The 24,667-nt window shown below is 44.0% G+C and overlaps 1 protein-coding gene and 1 non-coding gene across 2 annotated transcripts in view; both read right to left on the bottom strand.

Annotated features, from left to right (window-relative positions):
• GRAP2 (GRB2 related adaptor protein 2) overlaps positions 1 to 24,667 on the bottom strand; it is a 61,011-nt gene that overhangs the window by 28,152 nt on the left and 8,192 nt on the right. The window lies entirely within an intron of this gene.
• Positions 12,354 to 12,426, bottom strand: TRNAQ-CUG (transfer RNA glutamine (anticodon CUG)). Its single transcript has one exon. It is a non-coding gene; the product is annotated as a tRNA-Gln (tRNA).

Here is a 24,667-nt window from a genome sequence, read left to right on the forward strand (position 1 = left end):
ATTTATTATTGGAATGCGGATCATTTTTTTAGCTCACTGGTCTCAAAAGCTTGCAAAAGTGGACGTGAACTGTATGACAGCATACCTTCCTTCATTTGATAAGTCTCTCGCTGAGAAATTGGAGGTAATTACATTTTTATTGAACAAGTCACCCCATAAAGGTACTAAAAGGCTGCCAATAGAACGGAGGATATTGTGAATTGCTTCCATCAAATGAATAACTTCACATTCTTACTTTTTGGAAATGTAGGTCTTAATTAGAGTTTGCTTGAACTGAGGAACACCTGTATTAGCCTTGTTTAAAGCAGTTCTCTTTCTTTTTTAATTGCCAGTTTTGATCAAGTAGGCCCTAAATCTTGGATTCTCAAAGTCAGAAGTGACCCAGAAAGTTGGTGTGGTCTTTCCCTAATGTATTGCGATGATAGAGAATGGGCGTGGCAGGGGGGAGGGGTGCCGTAGGGAGGGTGGACTTGGAAGGAATAGACTAAGAGCTTGGTGAATTGGTTATATGGAACCAAAATGTCTCACGACAATTTTCAGTCTGAAAGCTTAGACGTAAGAATTTGGGACTTGTGAGCATCATCTTCTTACACTCAATTTTTTTTTCTTCTTAGGGCAACATTCAGACTAAAAATGATTGTAGTCCTTCCCTCTGCTTTTCTCTTCCAACTCTTTTTTTCATAAGCAAACTTAATGTCTTTTTGGTCTTTATTCCATAGTAAATGGAACACGGGCTTTGGAGTCAAGCAGAGTTGGATTTGAACTCTGACTCCTTCATTCACCAGTTGTGTGGTGATAAACAAATTGGTTACCTGTGAACTCAGTTTCCTCACCTAAAAACTCCCTCCAGGTTGACGTTAACCTCTTAAACTATTTTTTGCGTATCAACTCCAAACCCGCCAGTTCTGGTAGTTATCACTCGACCTGTCTTTCTTCATTTTTTTTTTTTTTAATTATTTATTTATTTTTGGCTGTGTTGGGTCTTCTTTGTGGTGCATGGGCTTCTCACTGAGGTGGCTTCTCTTGTTGCGGAGCCCAGACTCTAGGTGCCTGGGCTTCAGTAGTTGTGGCACATGGGCTCAGTAGTTGTGGCTCGCGGGCTCTAGAGCACAGGCTCAGTAGTTGTGGCGCACGGGCCCAGCCGCTCTGTGGCATGTGGGATCTTCCCGGACCAGGGCTCGAACCCGTGTCGCCTGCATTGGCAGGCAGATTCTTAACCACTGCACCACCAGGGAAGTCCCTCTTTCTTCATTTTATTCTCTAGGGAATCATGAAAAATGCAACCAGATGCCTTGCTGAAAGCGAACTGCTGTGCTCTTTCCAACTCTCAGGAAACGAAAAATCAGAACAGGTCAACTCTTCCTTGAGGGACACACTTGGGGAAATGCAAAGTGGAAGAAATTCACCTTTCTCACTCACTTTCCCTCTTTTGTGTTTTCTGTTCCCCACTCCTTGTCCCCTTTTCCAGTCTGTTGAGTTTCCTTTTCTCATGTCTTTTATTTTTAATTTTTAAATTTTTTGGCTGAGCCGTGGGGATCTTCCTTCCCTGACCAGGGATCGAAACTGGACTCTCTGCAGTGGAAGTGTGGAGTCTTAAGAACTGGACCGTCAGGGAAGTCCCTTCTCCTGTTTTTTTTTTTTTTTTTTTTTTTGTGGTACACGGGCCTCTCACTGTTGTGGCCTCTATTGTTGCAGAGCACAGGCTCCGGACGCGCAGGCTCAGCAGCCATGGCTCACGGGCCTAGCCGCTCCGCAGCATGTGGGAACTTCCCGGACCAGGGCACGAACCCGCGTTCCCTGCATTGGCAGGCGGACTCTCAACCACTGCGCCACCAGGGAAGCCCACCTTCTCCTGTCTTTTAAATAGGCTGCTGTCACATTAGCTATCGTGCCCCCATCCTCCCTCTACCCTATGCTGCCTGCTTGATGGAGCAAAGACCCCTGTGTGTTGAAGATTTCTGACACACACACTTTCTGAGGGTCATTTTTCCATTCAGAATTCGTCGATGTCATGTTGCCATGCCACCTCCCAGATCCACTCAAGACTCTTGTTGTCATTTCAGGCCTTCAGCAATCTCTCCCCCGCCTGTCTCTCTAAAGTGACTTCAGAGCACCACGTACCCCGTGCAGACGTGCTTTAGTGACTGGCCCCTCACTGTCCTCTAAGCACCGTATCTGCATCCTTGCCTCTGCACTGGCCCTCCTTCTGCCGTCTAACTCAGGCTGCTCTGTACAGCTATGCAGGTTGTCCGCTGTACAAGGGCCCCTGGCTAAGGCTTCAGTGGGGACTGAAATCCATCTGGTGCTCTTCTAACCAGGCTGCCAGTCCTGGTGTGGGGCTGCATCTGCCTAGAGTTAGGGCCACCCTTTCCTAGCTTAAATAAAGGCACCTGGTCTAACGTCAACTGCTGCTTCAAGGCCTCCCTCAGGGCCCGCCCCTGTCATCCCCCACGCTCCCGCTGTCTCTTACACTTTCTGGGGACTCAGTGTATCTACCCCTTGCTTGCTGCTGCCACCATGTCCGGTGAGGTGGGCAAGTACATGGGCTTTGCAGTCAGACTGCCAGAGTTCAGACTGCCAATGGCTATCTGGGTGACCCTGAGCAAGTTATTTAGTCTCTCTGAGCCTCAGTTTCCTCGTCTTTAAAACAGGAAGAACACTAGTGCCTGCCTCCTAGCGTGCTTGTGAAAAGCATGGGAAATATCCCCCTACACCACTTAGCATGGGGCCTGGCACATAGTAGGTGTACTCAGGAACTGTTAGTTATTGTGACTTCCCACACATTCCTGGATTATTGAGACGTGTGTGACTCACAGGCAGTACGAATGAGGAAATGTATACCTCACTAAGTAGGGGTGTGAGATAAAACACGGAAGGCCCAGTTCAAGTTGAATTTCAGATAAACAAAAAATACCTTCTAGCATAAGTATATCCCAGATGTTTACCTTCTCCACAGAACTCTCAAAGAGGAGGACTGGCTCATTGTCAAGAATGATGGCAAAGGATCATTTCTTTTCACCCTCTCACCTCAATTCTCCCTGCTGTCCCTTCTCCTCACACCATGCCTGTCCCATGAGGCCTTTGACATGAAAACTGAGGAGTGGGCTATCCTGTGGGATGAGACCTGAGGTGTCGGAATGAAGCCTTTAGGCGTTCTTGTGAAGGCTGTGGTTTGTGTGTAGAAGTATATATTTTCCCATTCATATACCCTGTGAGCCACAAAATGTCATACTTCCTACTTTCTCTACCTTTCTGGTGTTATTTGCTAGTTTTAATATTGTGTGCGTGTCAAAAGACACGCGTTTAGCATTATGCATTCTGGAATGCTACATGTTTTGATAAGTGGATTTCATATAGAATTTCTATAAAGAATTTCTGTCTTTATAGGTGAATTTTCTTGTAATCCATATTTGTGGTAAAGCTAGAATCCTCTAAACCTTCTTACGCATTCAGATATTTCTCTTGTGATTATTCCGGCATTTCACATCATTATTCTCAAATTCACTATCTGCTTTCTCATATCTATAATGTGTCAAAATTTTCCATGCTTGGCATTTGCACCACAGTAAAAGAATTCCTGGGCACCAGCCCCAGTAAATTATTAGTAGTCTCATCACGTAGTCACCAGGTTGATGTTTACTTGTATCACCCACGTATCCAGTCCTGATAACAGATAATCCTTGAATGGGCTGTTGATACCTCATCCTTTCTTTATATGATTTGTGCCTTCCTAGAGCCTTGTTTCTTCCTGGAATCATTGTAGAGGAAGTTACTAAACCACCAGCAGTGCCAAATGTGGTTCTGTTCTTTTCATGATCTTCTCTTTTTTACAGTCTTTCATTTCAAATCCTCCGTTACTGACTCCTTGCCCAGATTCTTTCCTCTCTCTTAATTCTGTCTGCATAGCCAAGAAGCATCAATTTCTCCTCGGGCTAGTCTTCAGATTTTCTGCTGCTTGACCTCACTAGCTCTCACTCTCCTTATTTCCCTCAAGAGTACCTCCTATACTTTAAGCATTCACTCAACAAACATTTACCAGGCCCCACTTTGTGCCGGGCACCCTGTTCAGCATGGAGATTCCGAGTGGACTGGGGAGCCTATCCTAGCCCTCAGATGGCTCAGAGTCTTGTAGGACAGACAGACACGTCGACCAAAGAAGCAAGAGCAGTGTGACAATGGAGCCAAACCTCAAGTGGTTGAGGACCCCAAGGAAGTGGCTTCTAATCAGCCTGGGATGGGTAGAGGCACAGCAAGGACCAGGGGAAGCTTCCCCAAAAAGGTATCAATTGAGCTGAGACTTGTGGACAGGTAGAGGGCACGTACATCACAGATAGAGAGAGAGGTGTGTGCAAGAAGGAACTGGGGAGCCCAGTGTGTTCATTATAGCCATCGGGAATTGGCGGGAGGCGGGGTTGGTGTTTCCATTGGGGGCAGGTCATGGAGGGCCTTGCATAGCATACCAAGGACGTTGGACTTTATCCCAAGGGTGATGGGGACTCACTAAATGTTTTGATAATATTTGCATTGGAAAATGTTTAATCTGGTGGCAATATGAAGGATTGGAGGGCAGGATGAACTGGAGATGAAGAAACTATTACAGTAGCCTTGGCCTGAAATGATGAGGGTCTGAAATAGGACAGTGGGAGGCTGTGCTCTTTCTCTTGGCATTGGGCCTTTGCACATGCTTTTGTCTCCATAGTAAGTGCTTTACATGTATCCTCTCACTTAATGGTGTCTGAACCTGAGGGGTGAGAACTAGCATTATGTCCATCTGACAGATAAGGAAATTGAGGCTCAAAAAGATTAAATAATGGCCCAGGTTCACATGTATCAAAAACTGGTGGAGCCAGGATTCAAATCCAGCCTGTGCACGTCACTGATATTGTATAACTTGTCTTAACTCAGGAGAATCACTGTGACTTTTTGACCAATTAGGAGTGGCTAAAAGGCAGAGAAGAGTCTAGGGCAGCACCATCCAGTAGAAATATAATGCAAGTCACAGATGCAAGCCACACATGTAATTGAAAATATTCTAGTAGCACATTAAAAAGTAAAAGGAAATTTTTCAAAATAATTTGTTCTATTTAATAAGTCCAAACTATCATCACTTCAACGTGAAATCAGTATAAAATATTAAAATATTTTGTCTTCTTTTTCTGAACTAAGTCTGGTATGTGGTTTACACTTACAGCACATCTCAGTTTGGACCAGCCATATGTGAAGTACGTGATAGCACATGTGACCAGAGGCTACAAGACTGGGAAGCATGGGTCTAGAATGGCTCTCGTTTTTCTGCCATGGACAATGTAGTAGATGGCAATGACATTTTTGGAGATAAGGGAATATAGGAAGAAATGATCACTGGGAAAGAGTTTGAAATGTGAAATATCTAAGTAGAGATTCCCAGTCAGGGGTTGAATACGTAGGTGTGGATCTCAGCAAAAAGGTCTGAGTGGACATACACATTTGGGAGCTATTCTCATCTAGATGGTTGTTAAAACCCCGGATTAGAAGGAATCACATGGGGAGATTATGTAGAAGGATGAGCCTTTGGAAACAGCAGGAAGGCATGGATGCCTTGTGCAGGTGAAGGAGTTCATCTGTAGCAGCAGATGAGGTATCTCCCCTTGAACGGGAAGGAAGGAGGACAAGGTGAGTGCGGATACAGAGGGTAAGTCTGTTCAGGTAAAGGGTGTGGGGAGGGGCAGGTGGTAGGCCTTCTGACCCTGTGTTGGCAGGGGTTCTCCTGACTCATTCTGACTCATTCTACTTCTTTCTTCTCTTCTGTGGAGAAATGAACCCTAGCTTTTTATATCTGACTGCTCACAAAAGCTTTATGTGAAAAGGGGAGGAAGAGGAAAACAAAATATGAATATTTGTCTAGCTGGGGACCAAAACCAAGATGAGCATTCATTTCTCCTAATTGCCACCCCATTCTCCTTCTCTCTTTCTTTCTTTCTCATTGAACTTTTTATTTTGAAGTAATTATAGACCCAAAGGAAATTGCAAAAGTAGTACAGAGAGTTCCCTTATACTCTTTATCCTGCTTCCCCCAATGGTGATAAAGGTATCACCATAGCATAGTATCAAAACCAGGAAACTGACATTGGTACAATACTACTAACTTCTTTCTTTACCGCTTCCTAGAAAGAAGTAGCCTGAATAAAAGAATCAAAATGATGTAAGATGTAATGTCCTACCAGGTCAAGAGCTTTGTGTGTGTTCAAGAGGTTTTATCCCTGTAACTAAATGACATGCATCAGACACCGCACTAAATGCCCCTGAAATGCTCAGGCCAAAAATACCTTCTTACAGACATTTGTAATTTGCACCCACATTATTTGGTTAAACCAGACTCTTCTCTGTCTGTTTGGTGGTTATCTCATTATGGTGAACAGCAAAGAAGAATAGACTGTTCTGTTGTTCCCATCAGCATCTCTAACAAGGAATGTGTGGCTCAGAAAAGAGAAGCCATATGCCCAAGACTGCACCATTTTACGACCTGGGTCTCGCTGACTACAGCACTCTAGTTCAGTTTACGACATCGTGCTATCTCTGGGTAGATGGCTATTTCATGCCCCCATCTACACAGAGTAAAACCAATGGATTAGGAGGGAGTCAGCATTCAGATAAGTGACTCCATCCAACGTTCAAGCAGGGAGGATTTCAGAGGAACCCACGGCACCCAACACAATAGATTCCTCAATAAATACTAAGAGGTTAATCGAACCAGCTCACAAAACAAAGACCGAAAGGAGACAGGCACATTCCTCAAAAGCAGGATCAAAGAAAGAAACAAGAGTCTCTTTGCTTCAAGGAAACAAAAACCAACGAGAGAAAATTAAGCCAACTTGAAGAGAGCAGTAGCAGTCCATCCAACCAAGGTGTGGCCAAGGCGAGTAACACATTTATTCACAGAGAGTGAGAGAGTTCTGTGGTATTTTCACTGCAAGTGATAATTTGTTAACGGGTAAATATGCAATGACTTTCTTTCTCCCTTGGAGATAAATGAGCTCACATTCTCAGAACAAAACAAAACAAAAATACAATATCTCTGGCAAGAGGTAGAAGACAGAAAAAAGAAGTAACTCATCCATTAAGATCTGAAAAGCAAAGGAAATACATATTTCCGGTAGCTGGCTGAAAAGAGTTTAGCCTTGACAATTCCTTAGCAGCTGAAGAAGGAAAAATTTAGCAGGAATAGACTGAATAAGGGTGGTCAGGTGCCTTGAGGCTGAGCGATCTCTATAAAAGGACATTTCTCCTACACGGGCTTCGTATTTATTTTGTGTATCTACACCTTCCCTTATATCACAGAGTATTATATGTGTGCTATCAGTAATAAAATAGTTTTTGTCAAATCCAAGAAGACAGGCTGAGAACAATTTGCAGCTGTGAAGACAAGCTAAAGGGAACAGGACACAGGGAAGGGGTTTTGTAATCCATTGTAGCCACTGGAAAGGGTCTTCAGACCTCAAATGCCAAGACAGAGCAGCACACACATGATGAGAGAGGAGGAAATAGCTGAAAGCAACTCAGCTCTACAAATGCTGTTATCAAATAGTCAAGTGGAGGGGAAAGAAAATCTCTTGTTTGGTGGACTGCCTCTGCATCGACCGGAGTTCAACTTCAGCCAAGAGGTCTGTTTTGTCGTTGACCTCCCCCTAACCGTGCCACTCGGTCATTTGTATCAGACCCCGGCCATTGGTTTGGGGATGAATGGATGCAGCCTGCATTTTGAAATCTGTGCAGATGCTCAGACAGGCCCTTCTCTCCAGGCAGACAACATGAACCCCACCAGATATGACTTCAGCTCGCCTCACTTTTTAGCTGTGGAAGTGTGAGAAATTCCTCCTATATCTGGTCCACTGCAGGGGACTATTTTTATCAGGGTCTTTCAAGCCCAGCTCTTAGACACATCAACAGATATTCCCACAAAAGTTCCATGAGTGGACAATGAAATAAACCCAATGCCAGACAGACATACACACCCAGGCAGGCAGAGAGGGTAGGAGTCTTGTCACAGCAACATTCCCCAAGATCACTCTGAACTGCAGATAAGCTACTGGGGGCAGCGCGGCCGCCGGGGCAGAATTAAAATGAGATCAGCGGGGCATCTGGTTTCCCATCTCTCTGCAGCGTTCACAGAAGTGATCACGAAAAAAGGGAAGAAGCGAGGAGGAAAAATAAGGAGAGACATGGCCCCTTCTGGGGAAAACAATTCTAGTCCTGAATTCTCAGCTGTGCATTCCACCTCAGAAGCCGGTGATGGCTTCTACTGAGCACCGGGTGACAGACATGCTGAATTAGAAGCAGGCTGGAGCCAGGCAAGGGGTGGCAGCTTCTGCCTCAATCTTTCTGCTCTCCCTTCCCCACTCCAGTCACGATAAATATATTTATACTCACTTGATCATGTCAGCCAGACAATGCTCCCCTAATTGGCAGTGATCAGGGTTTCAGAATTGCTTGGGTGACCCGCTGTCTCTCTATCAGGCAGAGCAAGAGGGGGCTGCTAACACGGTCCCCATTAACAATTTCCAGTGGAATAAAAAGTTCTCCCCTGACTCGTGCACGGCAATGAATTTTCCTAACAGCTCCTAAAGCCAACCCTTGAGGAACTCAGGCTTACATGAACCTGCCCAGCATAGAATGATTTTATAAGTCTTCCCCACCCCTGGGCTTGAGTGCACAGAAAAAAAACCATAGCCACTTCCTTCTGCTCAAGTTTCTTTTGTTCTTTTGCGTTTTTTTCTCTTTTCTTTTATAGGGCTTATATGGAGCTAACTGTCGTTTTTGGTTCTTGGTTCTTTGCAAATTTCGGAGACATCTGGCACATAGTTTACTGCATTTGCCAGCTCTGGTGTTCGTAGACATGTACGCAGCCTCTGCTGCGTGTGCATGTGGACACACCACATGCATAACTTACGCGTGCATAATTTGGAGCTTGAGTGCCTTGGTATATTTTGACGTGTAAGGGTGAACCGCAATACTGATCATAAGTAATTGCTCAGTAAATATTTATTAAATGAATGAATGAATGCACCAAGAAGGCAAATGCCCTTCATTCATTCATCAGACATTTGAAGGCCTCATATGTGCCAGGCTCTGGGCAAAATGCTGGGTGTTCGGTGATGCATACTCAGTCCCTGCCCTCAGGGAACTCACAGTTGAAGGGTGGGAGGCAGGCACATAAACAGGCAATTACAAGACATCTAAGAGACACAGGGATACAGGCTCGTGTAGGGTAGCGCAGAACTCCAAGGAGGGAGACCTGAGTCCATCTAGGGGAGGGGCTGAGGCCAAGGGGTCTCCTGAAGGTGGTGAGGCTTACGCTGGGACCATAAAGGGTTCTGGACAAAGAAGACAGCACAATCCACGGCAAGACACAAGAAACAACAGGGTCTGAGCAGAGAACTGGAAGCCGGAAGATGCTGTGGGAAAGCACGGAGGCAGGGAGTTGGCAGAAATGAAGAGGGGGCTCAGGCAGGGACTGGATCTGGGGGAATGGTTCTGGGAAGAGTCAAGGAAAGTAGCTTCAACTATCTCAGTTAAGGACCGGATTTTTCTGGATTCTGCCAGAATGCCATGTACACACACACCTGAAAGCAGAATTTGGACCGGCTTTCGAAGCTTTGCTGGGGTGCAGTAAGGACATCTGGTGGCGCCCTGAGCCCGACGTTGATGAGCTGTGTGAACCTGAGAAATGGCCGGCCTCTGGATCAGTAAACTGAGGGGGTGAACTTCGCGGGCTCTGAGATTCCTCCCAGCTTTTATCCTGTAAGTTGCCTAGATTCTCTGAGGTTTGCAGAGAGATCACACCTGGGCCTGTTCCATGTACACACTGTGTGGCTCTAAAGGAATGAGGCTACTTCCAAGCAGTATCACAAAGTCACTGTCTTACTGTATGGAGCCAGTTAGGCACATTGAGTGCAATTTCGCAGAAATCCCTAGGAAGCATTCACAGGAATGTACTGCATGATGGAGATATCCTGCTGTCCCCAGCCTGGGTCATGGTCTCATTAACTCAATTCTGAAGACCCCCAATTAAATTCATAGCATGGATCTCTGTTTGATTTAATTTCTGTAAAGCATTACTTAGCTCACATCCTTTCTGCTCCAAAATTCTCAATGATTCCACTTTACTTCTAGAATCAAGCCCCACAACCTTAGAGTGGCATTCAAGGCCACCCCCAATCTAACCCCTACCTTAGCTGCTACAACCTTCACCTCAGCCCGTGGACCCCTAGCAATGGCATCCAGGAATGTTCCTACCACTTTGCCCTTTCTCACTGCAGTCCCCCACTAAAGGTCCAAGTCAAATTTAAGTCCATCTCCTCCAGGAGCAACATCTGGTGACCACTGCCCTTTTCTGAATCCTGTGTAGCACTTACTGACCATGTAGTTCATTAGTGACTATTAATTTTACTTTGTGGTTTCTGTCTTACTGCCCCAGCTAATTTGTAAGCCCCAGGGGGTAGGAACCTTGCCTGTCTGTGTACGGACCTAGCACAGTATCCAGCTCATGGAAAATATTTGCTGCTGCTGCTGAGTTTCCTACATTGTAGCCTCTAGGAGGCTACTGAGTAACGTCCATGGGAAGTGTGGTTGCTATTACTGTTATCTTAGTGCTGTGCGTTGAAGTTTTTTTCCTTCTTGGAAAATAAGGAACCTCGGAGAGAGTGGTTTGGAGCAACCGTGTTGGAGTGATGAGAATGTGAAACATTTCTCCCACGATTCATAAACAGTATTTTACATGCATCATTTGGGAGCTTAAAGTTTATCCGGGAATGAGCTATTTCACAGATCAAAAGGAGCATATGTGCAATCCACCAGGAGGAATAATCTCTCTGCTAAATTTAAAGGGGAAAACAATTGAACACCCTAGCCTGAAAGTAGAAGTGGTTTAACATCACCAGACCAGAGAGGAACATGAGAGACTTAATTGCTGGCCCCCAGCGTTCAGGTTTTCTTGTACGTGTTCCATTGAACAGCACACAGGAATTTTCACAGAAGAGGAACTGGCATGAAATCAATAAGGAAAATCACCATTTCCTTACTGATCCAACAGCATTTAAGGAAGCTGAGCTCTGCCAATGTGTACAACTGTGCAGAATTTGTAACTGGGCAGTTAAAACCACCATCTACATCTAAGCTGGCAGCTGTGATTTTCCCAGAAGTAGAGCTTCAGGAAGAAAAATAGCTTTTAAACGTCAGTTCCATTTTTGCAGATTGGATCTGCTCATGAAAAATTGTTTTAAGTCCAGGGTTTTTTTTCTTTTCTTTCCTCATTAGTAAAGGATATGATGATTTCTTTTTACCCGTATGGAAATTCATTCATTTACTCAACAAATATTTATTGAACAACTACCGTGAGGCAAACACTGCTTTAGGGGCTGGGGATGCAGATGTGAACAAAAGAGGCAAAGTCCTTGACCTCATGGAGCTTGTCTTACTTAATAAATAAGTAAACAGATAAGTAGATATCTTAGTGGTTATCAGGCACAGATAACTGAAATAATGCTAACATCTTACTGTATCTGGAAAATTAATTTCCAGAAAATTAAAAATTAACTTAATTTTTAATTAACTCCTACATGAATATTATCTTAGCTCATGTAAGTCACATATATTAAGGGGTCCTTCGAAAAGAATAACTAGTAGGGAATATATGTACTGCCCTCTGCATACAACATTGACATTCCCTACTGACCTTCAACAGGACTTATGTCTTTGAGGAGCATTTCTAGGAGAAGGATTTGTGCCAACTTGTATTCGCTCCATTACGGCGCAGTACGACACTGAGGCTCTCACAGGGGTCCACACTGGAAACCTCGAATTCCTTCTGGGCTCTTCCTTCTCTTTTCATCCTATTTCCCAACTCTGTCACCCCTCTCTACTGGGTCTTTAAACCCTGTCTTTTAAATACGCCTAAAATGACTCCCTTCTTTCCTTCACCCTCTCCTTAGCGAGGCTTTACAGTCTCTCTCCACGACCCCAGCATCCTGCTTTTCCTCTCTGACTCCAGACTCAAATGCCTCCAGTCTCCCCTCTTCACTGCTCCCAGAGCGATTTGTGTAAAACACGCCCTCCCCACTCTCCCTGGACCTGCAGGATGGAGCTCAGGCTTCTTGGGCTGGTCACTGTGGGCCCAGCCCCAGCCAACCTGGGCAGCTTTGTGTTTCTGCATCCTCCCCAGATCCTGGCCCCAGACATACCAGCACCACAGAAGCTAATGGTTTCTTCTTCCTTGAATACTCTCCTCCTTTTCTCCCCTGCCTCTTTTTTTTTTTTTTTGGCTGCGCCGGGTCTTAGTTGTGGCATGAAGGATCTTCGTTGCGGCATGCGGGATCTAGTTCCCTGACCAGGGATCGAACCCGGGCCACCTGCATCAGGAGCGTGGAGTCTTAACCACTGGACCACCAGGGAAGTCTCTCTCTGCCATTTTTTAATATGGCTCAAAGGTCACCTTCTCTGTGTAGCCTTCCTAGACCCACCAAGCAGGGCTGAATTCTCCCTCCCTTCTGCCCCAAGGTTATCCTGCCACCTTCTCACTTCAAGTACAGCATCTAATGAAAGACTTTGACAATGCTTTGCTTACTTCCATGTCTTCCCTCCCAAGCTATAAGCTCCTCCAAGCAGGGCATGTCTCATTTGTAATCTTAGAGGCTAGCACAGTGCCTGGCACATCATAGGCCCTCAACAAATATTTGGTGAATGAATGAATGACTTCTGGTCTTGTCTGGTTTGGCTTGTACTGAATTATGCATTTGAGAATTAGTTGACTATGGCAATATGACAGAATAAAACCAACTGACAAATATGGTAAAGAACTTAACTTTGATCTTATGAACAATAGTTTTAAATATTTGAGCTAATGGACTGTAGATGATAAAGGATTCCAAAACCAAATTTGCCTAGACAATATTTCTGCGTGTAGTAAATCTAGAGATGGTTGAGAAGTTCGAATACATGATTACAGCATGTAAAACAGAACGATTAAGTAATCTGGATCATTACCGCAGAAAAGAAGCTTGAAGACACTTAATAATGGTTTTTAATGAAAGGAAAGATTGTACTCCGAGGATGGCTAAACACCTTCCTTCTGCACATACATAAAAGAAGAAGAAATAAGAAACTAAGTGCTACAAAGATTAAAGTGATGGGCATTCCCTGGCAGTCCAGTGGTTAGGACTCCATGCTTCCACTGCTGGGGGCCCAGGTTCGATCCCCGGTTAGGGAACTAAGATCCTGCGCGCCGCGTGGTGCAGCCAAAAATAAAAAAGAAAAGAAAAGAAAAAAGATTAAAGTTAAAAACAAAAGAGAACTCAAGAGTTTCCTGTTGGGGTGTGTGAGCCCATTTGAAGTTACTGCTCCAAATAACTCCCATATCTTGGGGGCTTGCTCTGAACCAGGCATTGTTCTAAACACTTTACCGCGTATTATTTCATCTGCTCTTCATAAAAAACCCACGGGCGTTAGTTTTAGTTATATTATTCCCATTTTACACGTGAGGAAATGGAGGCACAGGGTGGGATGAGTAACTTACCAGGGTTGTACAGCTGGAAGACAGTAGCGCTGAAATTCCAGCCTGGGGTGTCTGGCTCCTGAGCCTTCGTTCTTACCTACTCAGCTTACCGCCTGACTGAGGCTGAGATCTGCGCCAGCCTTCCATCTGAGGATGGAGGCCCAAAGCCAGCCTCACTGGGACCGGTTTAAATTTAAACAGGAAAATCCTGGAAAACATTAATTTTCCTTCACTGCCTGGGCAACTGTCTTGTGGGCTGCATTACACAAATGTGTGGTGTGGTGTGTGTGTGTGTGTGTGTGTGTGTGTGTGTGTGTGTGTGTGTGTGTGTGAAGTTAGAGTATCCATTTTTCTTTTCTTTATTCTGGTGAGTTGGCCTACCAGCTCTTGTCTTCCTAATGAGACAGTAAGTTGTTTTGTTTTCGGCAGCCAGCGTACATGGTTTAAGCATCCATGCACCAATACGTACGTGGTGCATGTATTTATCAGACCTGACATAAGTCGAATCAAATTTACATATTATGGTTTTACTTTCAGAGTGATGGAATTTACTCTTGGTGCTGAAAAGCCAGCATCTTCCTCCGTCTTATTTTTTTACAAGGCGACCTTGTTGAACTGGCCTCAGAGACATAAGCGGTGGGGTTACTGGCAGCACAGAGCAGGGGCGGCTGGCTGAGCAACCCTACCGTCTGTGCAGGAGGGAGTTAGCACTCGTGTGATCTGCAGAGGAGAGCGATCAAGCCCTGAGCTGTACTCGGGCTGCAGGAGCCGGGAGGCCGGCTCAGGAGAAGCCGGGCGGCCCTCAGGAGCCCTGTGAAAAGGATGTGGATGAGTCACCGGACTTTTCAGGTTGACTTAGATGACTTCTGTTGATTTTCTTCGAATTTAGATGTGTTACCAGTGTTCACACGTTGGGCATAACGGGAAGATGAGTGAACACTTTCTTGATAGAGACTGACGTTTGGCAGGGTTGTGATAAGATTTGGGGTAAGATGTGACTCTGCAAGAATGCCCCGGTCAGCACGTGTGGCATGTGTCCCCGTGTGCACTGGGGCCTCAGGGGGCACGTCAGCGTGTTCTGAGCTGGGAGGAAACCCAGCGTGACAGGCGTGGGTTTTTTCTGTCATTGTGCACAGGTCGGTCTGGGTTGATATTTACCATTTTAGGGCATCAGGAGGCACTGCTAATTTGTCCCACTTTAACTTCATGGTCTGGGAAAAGCACTTGCTTTCTAACCTCGGGTCCTCCACGATAACCAGAACCACGGTTGGTGCCTTGCTCAAGTCTTTGAGTTCTAGAAGCTCACTTAACCTCTCTGGCCTCAGTTTCCTCATCTTTAAAATGGATAAAACCATGGAACCTACCCTGCTCGGGTCGGGTTCAATAGACCGACGTGTCAGGTGCAAGAACAGTTCCTGGTACTTAGTTTGCCCTAAATTCGTATGTATGTGAATGCATTGTGGCCATACGACTTCGTATTTGACAGAGGCCGTTCCACAGCTTGCACAAAATAGGCGCTTGGTAAATATTTGTTAAATGTTGAAGGGATTAGAGGAACGGATTTAGTGGAATACTTGTGTGGTAACCTGTTCTGACTGCTCGGTAATCTGTAATTCAGGGACAGACCGACAAAATTGGATGTTAAGATTTAATCTCCCACAGAGAAATAGATCAAAAAAGGCAGAGTGTTCAGCAATCAAACATCTCTGCAGAAGAGAAGGGAGATAGGACGGTTCTGCATGAAGATCACAAAGGAACTCGCCTGAAGAACTGAGTTAGGGAATATCACACTTGAAGAAGAGGTAGCGGGGTCCGTGACTCTAAATCAAATCAACAGAAGTCTCCAATAGAGTAGAAAACAAACAAACAAACAAAAAAAATCTTAAAAACTACAAAATATATGCTATTTTTTGAGTCTACAAAAATAAATAAATATGGAAAACAGGAGTCAAATCCCTGACCTATATTTACCTTCTACTGATTTTCTAATAATGACAGCTTCAACTTGAATCATTTCATTTAAAAAACAGAAAATGAACACTATAATATTTTAGGCACTGATACAGTATGATAAGAGTGCCTTAATTTTAGATTGAATTATATGAAATTGCCACTTCTTTTGGTAAAAAATGGTCAGACATTGTCAATTTCATATGGTTCAATCTAACATACTTAAGCTAATTGACACTGAATTAAAACTCTTAATATTATCTTGCTCTTTACTGCCTTTTGACTATGACTATAAAACTAAATTGGCCAATTTCCCCATCTCAGCCTCCTTTGCCTCTTAGAAGTTGTGCACAGTAGCTGCTAAACAAATGCCTTGTTAATTGAGTAGTGTTTTCTTTTATCTTCTCTCAAAAATTAGGCCGAAATTTCGCTACACTACCTAAAGCTGAGACTGCCCTTAAAATTTAATTAACAAAGTGTTAGCTTTATGTCATGTTTCATGATTTAGATAAATCCTCTCTGTTCCTCGTTGGGACAGCACTGGGAAGCTAATTAATACATTACTGATATGCTGTAGAGGCAAACAAGACTCTGCTTGCACACCCAGCCATGACCAGAATAAATTCAGGTCAGAAATATTTTTGCAAATAAGGAAAAATGTTACTATAAAAATGAGACATTAGTGTTTATATGACACATCTCTTTGCATTAAGACATATTATACACTCACAAGTGAAGCAATTGGTAGAATCAGGCAGCCTTCTTCTGAAGGTACCAATCACTTAGGGCCCGACATGGGCATCCAAAGTGTCCTGCATTGAACTAGAAATGATCACCTTTGGGGCCCCAGGACTGAAGAGCATCATTATTATTCATATAAGGTTTCATAACAGTTGGGATTGGTCCCTAGGAGGGTTTACTGAAATAATTGAGCAGGCAGCATGAAATGGTTTTCAATTCAGAAAGTGAAGAGCTCTTTCTATAGCGGAAGAGACGGAGAAGTTCAAGAAGGAGTGTGAATTACCTGTGAGTTATTGCACCTCCTTGGGCCTCAGTTTCCCCATATTTGTTAACTACCTCCTAGAGGACAGTCATTCTTTTTTTTAATTTTTTTTTTGCATCTTTATTGGGGTACAATTGCTTTACAGTGGTGTCTTAGTTTCTGCTTTACAACAAAGTGAATCAGTTATACATATACATATGTTCCCATATCTCTTCCCTCTTGCGTCTCCCTCCCTCCCACCCTCCCTATCCCACCCCTCCAGGAGGTTGCAAAGCACCGTGCTCCCTGTGCTATGCGGCTGCTTCCCACTAGCTATCTACCTTACGTTTGGTAGTGTATATATGTGAGGACAGTCATTCTTTACAGCATCTGTTGCTGCATGGGATCATACCTTCAAATGCCATGCATTTCTTTGCGGGGAAAAGCTAGAGCTCTAAAATGTATTATTTTGGTTTTGGTTGACCCAGCGCTGTGAGAGCAGCCACATTGCATAAGCAGAGTTCTGAGAAAACAGAGTTGCTTTCATTTTTCAAGCAGTAGAACCACAATCATCTCTATGTTTGGATCCTTATACAAATTAAATATATGGGTAAGAGAAAGCTCACAAAATCAGCAGTTTTAACCTTTCCCTCAATGCTGTGGATTTTTCTTCGAGGTATTTTTTGGAGCATGGAGCGTGCACAGTTCTGCTCGATTTGTGCCCTCTAATGAGATCCCAGCCCTAGGTGATGTGCTCCTACAACGACGTCTTCATGTTAATTACATTTTAGAATGGTTAGGGCAAGAATAGTTCCAAACATACTTGAGGTAATAACTACTCATTTAACCAGAAGGTTAACAGTTCAATCAAAGAGAGAAAAAATATTAGCATATCTTAAGAAAGAGTTCAAGTGGTTTTGTACAAGAACTCTCATTTAAGTCTTCAAGAATACTTAAAATACTGATAAGCTAGGTAATTCTATATTTCCTTTTTTAACTTGTTGAAAGCCCTCGATTTCAAGGTGCAACATCTGAGAACAAGAAGCGTCTGGCGGGCTTCCCTGGTGGTGCAGTGGTTGAGAATCTGCCTGCCAATGCAGGGGACACGGGTTCGAGCCCTGGTCTGGGAAGGTCCCACATGCCACAGAGCAAATAGGCCCATGAGCCACACTGCTGAGCCTGCGCGTCTGGAGCCTATGCTCCCCAACAAGAGAGGCCGCGACAGTGAGAGGCCCGCGCACCGCGATGAAGAGTGGCCCCCACTCACCGCAACTAGAGAAAGCCCTTGCATAGAAACGAAGACCCAACACAGCCAAAAATAAACAAACAAATAAATAAAAATACAAAAAAAAAAGCGTCTGGCAAGTGAAGGGGAGAAAGTGTGTAGTCAGGGAAATTGGCTGGAGTTTTAGGTTAGGGGTCTGTGCCAGGACTGCCTCGCACAGAGTCTGAGAGTGGCGGGGTGGGCAGCTGGTGAAAGAAGAGAGGCGATGCTAGAGAGTTTGGCATTGGATGAGGGCTCTGGGCCAATCTTTTATTATAGTAACAACACAGCTTTAATCCACAATAACAATAAATCCCTCAAATAATTGTATATCAAATCACTATAAACAAAATTACAATCTGCTCTCATCAATGCAGTTTCCATAACAGGTCTGATATTTTCCCCAAATTCCCATTTTTCTATGATTTCTAATGAATACAAAAGAGCAGCAAATGGAAGCTATACCCATTGCTGTTTGTTTTAAGTGACTGAAGTTATTTTTCTTTTAGAAAGGCATAGTATTTTAATTTATTTTAAAAATATTTATTGAGCACCTATTATGTACTTGGCAATAGTTATATGGCTAATCATTTTAGAGACGATTCCTAACAAAAACTTTCTGCTCTGGCAAAGGTAAAGTATTAAAATAATAAAACAGCTCAAGGATTTTTTTTAAAGGTGCTAAACAGTGGTACATTTTATTCTCCAAGAGCCCCACCCTTTGCACAAGGAGTTCCTTTCAATATGGATGCAATGCAAGGTGGAATTGTGTGGATCACAGTCTGTGGACTATTGATTTCATTGGGTACCATATTCAGTAGATAAAATACAGCTAAGCTGTGGCACGAAGGATGACTTTTCTAATTTAAACTACAGGAAAACTTTGAGACCGAAAATCAGGTTAGAATAAAAGTTACTCAACTCACTAACTTTTATATAGGATGGGGTCTTTTATGTTCATTTAAACATATGAAATAATTGCAAATGAAAAGTACGAAGAAGAATAAGAACACTCTGTGTACCCACCACTCACAGGGTTTTTATGAGTCTACTTCATAGACCCTGTTCCATTTCATAGGGTCCAACAATTAGCTGTGCAAGTAAGTACATTATCATATCTGAGACCAGCCTCCGGGAATAAAGCCTTTTCGTAGGACATTTTTGGTCCGTGGAATTCTCTCCTTTATCCTCTGGCCACTTTACTTTGACCTCTTATGTCCATTTGTGGCGGGGAAGAGGGCCTGGCAGATGCTAGGATGGCCCTGCCCTTCAGCAGGTTGCAGGGAGATTGACACCCACATAAATAATTCTAAGGCTCATGTGAGTGCTGGGGAGAAAATGATGAATTCTGTCTGGGTAAGAGCTGGGGATAGAGAGTGGGTTTGGGGCTAGCCCTTGAAGGTTGGCTGGGATGTCAGAAGGTGACTGTGGGGAATGGGGACACTCAGGTGAGAGTGAAGGCCTAGTTCCAGAATGGTGAGCAGACACAGTCTTTGAACCAGAGTGTATGTTCTCGACGGAATGGGTGTGCTTTGGCTGTAAAAAATGTTGAAGAATTCTAGCTTATTGATGAAGGGGTCAATGCCCCAAATTCTCTAATTTTCATTTCCAACTGGGTCACCAAGTCTTACTGAACATTTATATATCATCCAGCTGCTTTTTAAACCCTAAAATCATGCAATACAGTAATAATTTACTTTGAGAGAGTGTGTTACAGTTTACGAATGGCTTTTTCAGTACACATTATTACATTTGATCCATGTAACAGCCCTGTGACACCACAGGCTCATCTCCACAAGCTATTTCCTTTGAAAGTAACACTGGTTATAGAAACTACTAACTATGGAAATCAGAAATTGTTTTCCACTGGCAGCTATATTGTGTTAGAAGCACAAACCAGCATAAAGTCAGCAATCTGGGAGAAATGAAAGGAGGGGTCCCAAGATAGACAGAGATTGAGAGACCCGGGAGAATGGTGAGATTGTGGTTTTGGAAACGGAGAGTGAAGCAGAGGAGACAAGAGCACAGCAGAACTTAGAGGATGGAGTGAGGGGGTGGTGGTCCAATACCGAGTGGGCCGTGGTCCTTAGCGCAACAATGAGCACACAGCAAGCGCATGGTCAATACCTGTTCACCCACGTATGGGCTTGCGTATATCTTGAGCAGTACCATGTGAAACACAATTCGAAGATCTACAATGGCAGCTTTTAGAACATGGATACAGAATGAAATTAATATTTTTTATAATATTTTCTCATTTTACATATCTGTTCTCTTTCATTCTACAACATTCCCATCTAATCGTAACTTTGATAAATTTTTTAATGCACATACTGAAATGGTGCACTTTTGCAATACTTTATAGAAGCTAAAACAACCAGCACACTGTGATTGTTGTAATCAAGCGGGAATAAATCTTACTGACGTAGGATGTATCAATATATCCTTTTAGCCTGCTGCAAATCAGTTTACTTTTCTACTTAGAGACATGATGTGAAATGAAATTAATCCAGTTGAAGCAAAGCGAGTGCATTCAGTTGAATAAATCCCTTTACGTGGAAAAGAACTTTGTTTTGCAGCTCATTTGAAAGAAAATCCACATGGCAGTATAATGCCTTCTCTGGAACTGAACAAATGCATTTATCCCACTTTTATTTACAGTTAAATTCACATCAGAGATATTTTATATGACAGTACACTCTGTTGCCCTTAGGTGAAGGTCACAGTGAAAGCATTTACAGGACAACTAAAATTTTGCAACAGAACTTAGCCTAAGGACCGTTGTTCCAACTAGACTATGAACTTGGCAAAGATTGACAACCCCTTCGAGAGAAAAGAGACCAATAAAAACCAACAAAACCATGTATATCCTTTTATATTCTTTCTTCTTTGTTTTCCATGGTCAAAAGGGCAATCTACACCCAGTGTATATATATATATTTGTGTGTGTGTGTGTGTGTGTGTGTGGTATGCGGGCCTCTCACTGTTGTGGCCTCTCCTGTTGCGCAGCACAGGCTCCCGACGCACAGGCTCAGTGGCCATGGCTCACGGGCCCAGCCGCTCCGCGGCATGTGGGATCTTCCCGGACCGGGGCACGAACCCGTGTCCCCTGTATTGGCAGGCGGACTCTCAACCACTGCGCCACCAGGGAAGCCCCACAGCGTATATTTAATAAATACTTTTTGGTGGTGACTATCGTGAGCAGGCAACACTTGGAGAGGGTCCAGAGACAAACAAAGGGATGAAGAGGTTGGGCAGAGACTCTTAGGGTGACACGCTAATGGAACTGAGGTTCTTTAGTCCAGAGAAGAGAAGGCTGGGTTTGGCAGCTGTGAAGGTAGTTGGTGTTATTTATCATTACTGAATGTTAGAAAGCACATCATATGCAGGGTAGGATGAAAGAAAGTTGACTTACATCCGGTAAGGTGGTTTAGGGTTAGGAATACGGAAGCAGTTTTGACTTAGATGGATTATAAGGCATCAACACAGGTCCTTAAGAAAGCTTACTTTGGAAATTTTACAGTTGAAGAGTAGGTCATCTTTCTGAAATGAGTTAGGTGCCGTGCAGTAGGTAAATGACTCAGAGGACCTCTCAAGTTCTATTCCGCTTCTTATCCTGTGACTTTTCAGCAGCCAGTATCAGGATCTGACTTGCTTCTTGCCCGACTTTCACCATAGCTGGAAGCCCTTGACCTCTTCCCGCAAGTCAGCTATACGGTACACTCAGCCCTAAGCCTTTCTTGGTTGGGAGGGATTTAAGAAGCTCACTCTAGCTGAACGCTCAGCTGACTGTCATCAGGTCACCCCCTGCTGCTGGCCTGGCTCTGAAGTGTCCCAGTTCTAGCAAGTGGGATTGTGCCTTGCACCTAAGTCCACTTCTTTTTTTTTTGCGGTACGTGGGCCTCTTACTGCTGTGGCCTCTCCGGTTGCGGAGCACAGGCTCCGGACGCACAGGCTCAGCGGCATGGCTCACGGGCCCAGCCGCTCTGTGGCATGTGGGATCTTCCCGGACCGGGGCACGAACCTGTGTCCCCTGCATCGGCAGGCGGACTCCCAACCACTGCGCCACCAGGGAAGCCCCTAAGTCCACTTCTTACTGGATCTACCTGAAATCCACCCGTGTCTTCCTATGCTAACACCCAAAATCCTTTCTTGCTTTCCAGGTCTAACGTGATTTTGAGATCACACCTAACCTCCAGTCCAGGACTGAAGCTTTGTCTCTTTCCAGCCCCTCCCTCCCCCTACCCCAGCTCAGACATGGTGTCCAATCTCTGAACCCCAACCCGGCTACCTAAAGCTGGCAGTCTGTGCACAGAGCACTGGTTACAATCTCCCTGAGATCTCTCCTCTCACCTGTGGCTGGATTCTCTACTTCACTGCCCCCCAGGCCCCCACCGTCATGACTCAGGCCACTGCCAATCCATTTGCTCTTCACTTGGCCACGTGATGACCTGCCCCATGGCTTCATTCTCCTGCCTTCTGCTGTGAGCCGTTGCACATCTGAGTCCCTCTCTACAAACCACATACCTCTACAACAGGCCTCCTCAACCTCGTTGCCATTGACACGTGGGGCTGGTTCAGTCTTTATTGTGTATTGGGGCGGGAGGCGTCCTGTGCATTATAAAGTCCTTAGCAGCGTTGCTGGCTTCCACCCACCAGATGCCAGTGGTAGCCCCTCTCCCCCACCTCCAAATTGTGACAACCAAATATGTCTCCAGGCATTGCCCAATGTCCCTGATGGAGAGGGGGTTTCAAAATTATCCCCTGTTGAGAATTCTTGCTCTGTAAGAACCCAGAAAGGCAAGAGCATTTTAAAACCAGTTATAGATACTTTGAGAAATAGCTGGATGTATCCAGAATATTTAAATGCAGATTAAAAAAATTTAACTAACAAATCTAAACTATTAATAAACACCAAATGGAGTTTTGTAAGTTTTGTATTACGACACAAGGGGTAAAGTGGGTAAAATGGGGTTATGGTGGGTAAAGTGGGGTGAAATCCCTTCACCCTAGATCTGTTCTCCTCACATCTTATTGTGCAGAAGAATCACAAGAGGACTTTTTTAAAAGTTCAGATTCTGATTCAGTAGGTTTTAGGCAGGGTCTGAGATACTCAGTCCTAACAGGCTCCCAGATGATACCAATATCATTGGTCCCCGGACCTCACATTGAGTAGCAAGGCCCTAGATCACAATCACTACTGAGAGGTGGGGGAGGGGCTACTCGAATCTTAATGATTACAAGGTCATAAAAGCAAGATTCAAATTTGCATTCGGAGGACAGACTATAAAAGTGTGACTGTTCCCTGCACTCTTCTATAATGAATAAAACTGTTCTCAGAGATGTGTTTTGAAATGTGACATTTCTATTAGCTTGAAATTATAAATATTATACAAGCCACCTGCAAAAACCTGTGGACTGCTAAATTAGCCTGGCAAGACTTTGAAAGGTTTCCAAAACTCTGATGGAAATCTAAATTCAAGGTCTTTGTAGTCCTTGTTTTAGGGAGGAAGAGACTAGGGGTGAGGATGGGCCTGGGGGAGGGGATGGAGAGAGGAGAATCATTTTAAACAGGGCCTTGCAAAGAAACAGATTCATAGAACTTCCTCAAATTACAAATAATCGTGTGCTGAAATTATACTGACACCACATGAAGTTACTGCAACCCCAAATCAGATAACTCAATTATAGCTATAAAACAGTTGCAAAAACGAATGCTATTTACTGTAACGTATAGCGATCAGGGTAATCAAATCTTCTGAAGGCTGTCAAAAGCCTAATATAAAAACTTCCTCCTCTCATATAATACTGCCTCTGAGTAACTTTGACTTGGAGTTTTGCAGACATCTGACTCACTGTTGCATACCCTTGGGAAGGAAAGGGCTATTCACATTTGCTCCTAGTTTACAGTTAGAAAGATTGGGGCTCACTAGTTTCTCTAAAGATGTAGATAATAAAGTCCTGACACTTTTGAGGTCTCTTCCAGGCCAGTGTTGAGACTATCTATGCCCTCATGCCAGCAGCTAAGTATTCACCTTGGGGAGGGAGAACTAATATCCTAGCTCTGAGATGTATTGATGGGCTGTTATCAATTTGATCAAGTGTAATAGAGCTAAATGTCTCTCCATTTAAAACTCTGTGTTTTCTTTTCTTTCTTTCTTTCTTTTTTTTTTTTTAAGAAAATCAATAATGTAAGTACAGAATAAGGATGAACTGGCTTAAGAGTAGTGCATGGGAACTCATGGGTATGAGTTGACCACAATTTCAGTATGTTCCGAGTCAGCAGTGTGACTGACATGAGTGCCAAAAAGGCTAATGCAATCTCGGGCCATATTAACAGAAATATAAGGTATAGATCAAGGGAGGCAACTACCCCATGGGATTCCGCATTGGTCAGACCACTCCTGGAGAGCTCTGTCCCATTCTGAGCACCATGGTTTAGGAGGGGCCTTATGTTGGAGTCCATTGGAGGTGAACACTTAAGATGATGAGAGCATGTAAAACCACATTATAGGAGGAAGAGTTAAAAGAACAAAGGATATTTATGCTTGAAAAAGAAGACTTAGGGGGACATGATAAGAAGTGAAGGAAAAACAGGTTATCTGGGAAAAGAGCTTGAGGTACAGTTTCCAGTGGCACAAGTTTAATATCTGGATCCCCAAGGAAACAAATTCACAAGAGCCTTCTCTACTCCTTGCCACTTGCAAAACAAACAGATCTTCAGCAAAGAAGACTCTACTCCTCCTGTGATATCCTTGAAGTATGCAAATTTGTGGATAACTTTATGCCCCTTTGCCGAGCCATCTCTATCTGCCTGCAGACGCACCTCGTTCAGGAAGCCTTCCCTACAAAGCCCGGCTTTGGGCCACTTACCCTATCTCCTGGTAGCGTTTACTTTTGTTTGTCCTAGTTTCCCTAAGAGCTTGTTAGCTCCTTAGGGAAAAGG

This window comes from Lagenorhynchus albirostris, chromosome 11 (genome assembly GCF_949774975.1).
Source record: "Lagenorhynchus albirostris chromosome 11, mLagAlb1.1, whole genome shotgun sequence".
NCBI lineage: Eukaryota > Metazoa > Chordata > Mammalia > Artiodactyla > Delphinidae > Lagenorhynchus > Lagenorhynchus albirostris.